Source organism: Triticum dicoccoides, chromosome 2B (genome assembly GCF_002162155.2).
Source record: "Triticum dicoccoides isolate Atlit2015 ecotype Zavitan chromosome 2B, WEW_v2.0, whole genome shotgun sequence".
NCBI classification, from domain to species: domain Eukaryota; kingdom Viridiplantae; phylum Streptophyta; class Magnoliopsida; order Poales; family Poaceae; genus Triticum; species Triticum dicoccoides.
This window is the reverse complement of record NC_041383.1, coordinates 776,366,277-776,371,098: the sequence shown is the minus strand read 5'-3', so window position 1 is coordinate 776,371,098 and position 4,822 is coordinate 776,366,277. Positions and strand designations below refer to the sequence as shown.

Below are 4,822 nucleotides of genomic sequence, written 5' to 3'. Positions count from 1 at the left end.
ACAAGTATATTTTTAGTAAAATCTTAGTTGAATTAGTTGAATTAATAGAACTAGTTGAATTAATAGAACTAGTTGAATTAATAGAAGTAGTTGAATTAGTTGAATTAATAGAACTAGTAAGTGTTTAATATTTCACCTATATGAACATAGGAAATGTCGTCTGACGACGAAAAAGATTTCATTATGTGCGAATACTGTGAAGACCAGCGCGGCCTATGCGACAGAAATTTCCTTGTTGATGATAGGCATTCAACATCAAGCTGGATGAGATCTTCGAAGTGGATACAGTAAGTCATGATGACAAGTCTTTTTTCGTAATTAAGCATGATTTATATATGCTTCATTTGCTTCAACTTATAATTTTAAATTTTCACTATTCTACTAGCGCATCCCCTGCCATGCAAGAATTTTTGTCTTGGATAAGATAGGTTTCAGTGCTATGGAAAGTATGGAGGTAAAGAGAGTTTACCTGAAAACCGAGCATGGTTATACTTTCAACGTTAAAATATACAGTGTAGACACGTACACCTATTTTGAATGCAAAACTTGGCAAGCACTAGAAAGGCTTATGCATTTGAGCCTGATATGGTTATCACCTTTGATATTCGTCCGAAAGATGATATTGAAGGTAATAGAGACATCTGAGTCGATGTGCAGACGCCTCCAGTTCTACCATTATGTGAGTTTCTCAACCATATTAATGTTTTTGATATTGTTTATTCAAAAATAGTTGACAACTAATTTCTATTGACAACTTATTTCCATTCAAGCAAACATGTTCGGCGCTTGGTAGACAAGACCTACTACTGTCCTAGAGCTGAACTAAACTGCGAGGAGATAAGTCATTATGTTTCATGGCTTGAGGATCTTCATACTGTCAAGATAAATTTTCTTTCTGCACTTAGAAATGTTAGTACTCAAAACGTGCGACCAATAGTGATCGTATTAAACTACGGTCACATCTATTTAGGAAAGATGGTAAGATTTTTACTGTTTGTCCTCAGTGCATCTTTTGCATACATTATTTTTTGCTAAACTTTTATTGCTAAGTATATTAATTACTATATGATATTCTTCAACAGGGACTCCCGATGATAGTTGTGCCTCAGTGGATCGAGACTAAAGGTCACATGTCAATGGTTAGTTTAAGGCCAAGATATCCTACATTGCACATGAGTGCATTCAGGATTTCTAAAAGCGATGAATGCTTAATAGTGAAAGATTGGAGCAAAATTGTTAACGATCCCAGAGAAGTACTAGGGGGCAGCAATGAGAAGCGCAGCCCACGATTACGAGATAGGTTCATCTGCATGCTCCAGTATGATGAATTAGGAGAGCTATACATGTTCTATGCTATTTTACCAGAGAGAGAGTAGCTAGCAGGAGTGATTTAGCTAGTTCATGCTGCTCTTAGTACTTGTCCTTTCATGTCCGTGTTCTTCGTCCTGAACTTAATCTCAAAGAGTAATTTGCTTTTGTGGTGTTATGAACGCTTATAATATCATGGCCACGTTGAACTCGATGATATCTTTGCTTCTAGTACAAGTGAATGTTTCTTCTTTAAGCTAGTGTTGGTGGTAATTAGATAGCAGTAATGACTATGATGATTAAATAGTTGTAATGACGACTTTGATGTTTTTTAGCTAGCTAGTATACAGTTGTTGATGATATGATGCAAGAGTTTTCATAATAATATGATGATGATGATGAGTTATTATATCATTTATGAAAGAAACCGCAGATTAGTTTCAGCTGGATGGATCCTAACTAAGTGATCAAGTATATGCCATATCCATATTATACTTGATCACCTAATTAGCATATACTTGATCACTTAGCTAGGATCCACATGCATCCAGTCGAAACTAATCTGCGGTACTTTCACCTAATGATATAACAACTCATTATAATGTAAAACAATCACTAAATTAAATTGAAAACACAAAATTAAAGGAAAAATAAAAAATAAAACCAAAACACCCCCAAACATTTAGTACTGGATGGTGTTACCAACCGCTACTAATGTCCTACACGCACCCGGGCCTGGCTCGTGCCACGTGGTGGCACTTTAGCGCCGGTTCATGATGAATCGGTACTAAAGGGGGGACCTTTAGTCCCCACTCTTTAGGGCCGGTTGCGGAACCGGCACTAAAGGCCCTTACGAACCGGCGCTAGAGCCCGGTTCTGCACTAGTGTAACATGAATTTCAGGGCATACTTAGTAGATGCAGATCTAGGTACTCTTTCTTCCCCAGATGGGGAATGGGCCAAGCCGATCCGTTTTCAAGGGGATCTTATTTTGTTACTCCCCTATCTGTTGATATATGTAGAACATTTCTTTCAATCATGAATTGGAGCAAGTATTTCCCGATATCATAATGACACTGATTTTTTTTTTCTTTTTCTCTTTTTTGCTAGCACCTTTGGGCTGAACAATATCCTTAACTGATTCTACCTTACTAGTGAGTACTGCTTCCACCTTACCACTACCTGTGCTTTGTATTGTAGAAACCTTGCTTGTTCTCGTACAGTTGAATTAAGTTGATCTATAAATCTAGCTGCCTTAACTGCGGATGATTCCTGAAGAGTGTTGAATACCAAGCCTAGTACATGAATCATGATAGCCTCAAGCGTATAGATACCAAACATGTTAAGCATAGGTAAGCTACTTGGTAGGCAACCCTTTAGATATTGCTTAGCGTTAGGCTGATCTTTATTAATCAAGAACTTTACTATATGTTAGGAGTTACTTTAAATTGATTATCCTCATCGAACTTTGCTATGGAATTTGCAATTTGATTCTGTAAATCTATTAATTCAGTATCGGAAAACACACCATTTTGATTCTTCTTTTCATTAATCAACAACTTTCTAACATCATCCTGATACGTATCAACATTAGAAGTCTTTTTCGTTTTGTCAATATCCAACAACTTAGCGTAGTAATCGTTCCAGAACTCATTAATAATACGTGCATTTTGCAAAGATTTCTCATTCTCAATCCTATCATCATAAGTATCGGAACAATAAAATAGAACCTGCATACTTTTATTTGTTACCCTTACTAAACCGCAGTAAGGATACGAATACGACTGGAATAAACTACTAGAATCTAAATATAAGGAAAGGATCAGAATAAGTACTAATGCTCTGTATAATACTTTTCCCCGAGCGATGGTTTAGCGGATTCGAAATTGTAACCAAGCATCCTGGGTTCTATTCCCGATTCAACACTAGAGCATGCAACCGATCCTGGATACATAACTATATAAAGTGTGTGTGCAGTTTTGGATCTTTATTGGTAGCCAGTCTTTCATTTCTACCTCTCCACTCCCATGCCTTTTTTGGTCAGACCAACCCAACCGGCGATTTCCGACAAGTCTTTCTTCTTAGAGCAAGAAGCGGAACAAAAATAAAAGTTTCTTTATTTTCATTTATGGATAACCAATCCATTTTCCAATATAGTTGGGAGATTTTACGCAAAAAATGGGTACATAAAATGAAAAGATCGGAACATGGGAATATATCTTATACCAATACTGACTTCCCATTTCCATTGTTGTGCTTTCTAAAATGGCATACCTATACAAGGGTTCAAGTTTCGATCGATATTTGCGGAGTGGATCATCCCTCTCGAAAACGAAGATTTGAAGTTGTCCATAATTTACTGAGTACTCGGTATAACTCACGCATTTGTGTACAAACAAGTGCAGACGAAGTAACACGAATATCTCCAGTAGTCGGTCTATTTCCATCAGCCGGCCGTGGGAGCGAGAAGTATGGGATATGTCTGGTGTTTCTTCCATCAATCATCCGGATTTACGCCGTATATCAACAGATTATGGTTTCGAGGGTCATCCATTACGAAAAGACTTTCTTCTGAGTGGATATGTGGAAGTACGCTATAATGATCCAGAGAAACGTGTGGTTTCTAAACCCATTGAGATGACCCAAGAATTTCGCTATTTCGATTTTGCTAGACCTTGGGAACAACGTAGCAACGGATAATTCCGAATCTACATATACTAGCTGAATGCCCGTGCGTTTCCACGGGAAAACAAATTTAGAAATAAAGACATTAGACAAAAACATCATTGTACTTTACAACTTGTAATCGCACAGACTTACAAGTGTTTGCGATAAATATCTTCTTATTGTTACAATTTAACACAATCAATGTGAGTCGAATCAAATTATAGGTGAACATAATTATCATCAATTTAATACAAAAGTCTAGCTCGATGCATTTGATGGAACTCGCACGACGTGAGGGGTATGAACTCCATGTCCATTACCCCTGTATGTCAGCACATGTCCAACACAAGTCATAACCCTCTTGACATGTGCATTGACTAACATCAACAAGAGCTCACAAATGTATTGAAGGAACCATCATAAGCAAGTAAACATGCTGACATATATAGATCTTAAGCAAGTAACCATCATGGTCCCTAGCAAGGCGTGCCATTACATGTTCCATCCATCACTGAAAACTTTCTCAGCGTTGGCTACAAAGGATATTAGCACGAACTTTGAACTCTTTGTATTCCTTGGCATTTTATAAAAATAGCAAGAGAACCCATGCATTGCAATGGGAGAAAAATTGCTTCTTGAAACGACACTTTGTTGTAGTAAAGATTTTTCAAAGAGTAGAGTGGTGGCACATATCTTACGAAAAAAACATAGCGCTTCCATGCCAAGTATGGGCAAATAGAGGCTAGACTTTTTTTTGTTTTTTTGACAGGTTTTTTATGGGTAAATAGAGGCTAGAGCTAATTATAATTGACCGCCTTTCTTTGTGAAATAGATGTATCATACTACAT

At 37.1% G+C, this 4,822-nt stretch overlaps 1 pseudogene; it reads left to right on the top strand.

Annotated features, from left to right (window-relative positions):
- The first annotated feature begins 3,144 nt into the window (after positions 1-3,144).
- Positions 3,145-4,007, top strand: LOC119368749 (annotated as a pseudogene).
- Positions 4,008-4,822: the final 815 nt, after the last annotated feature.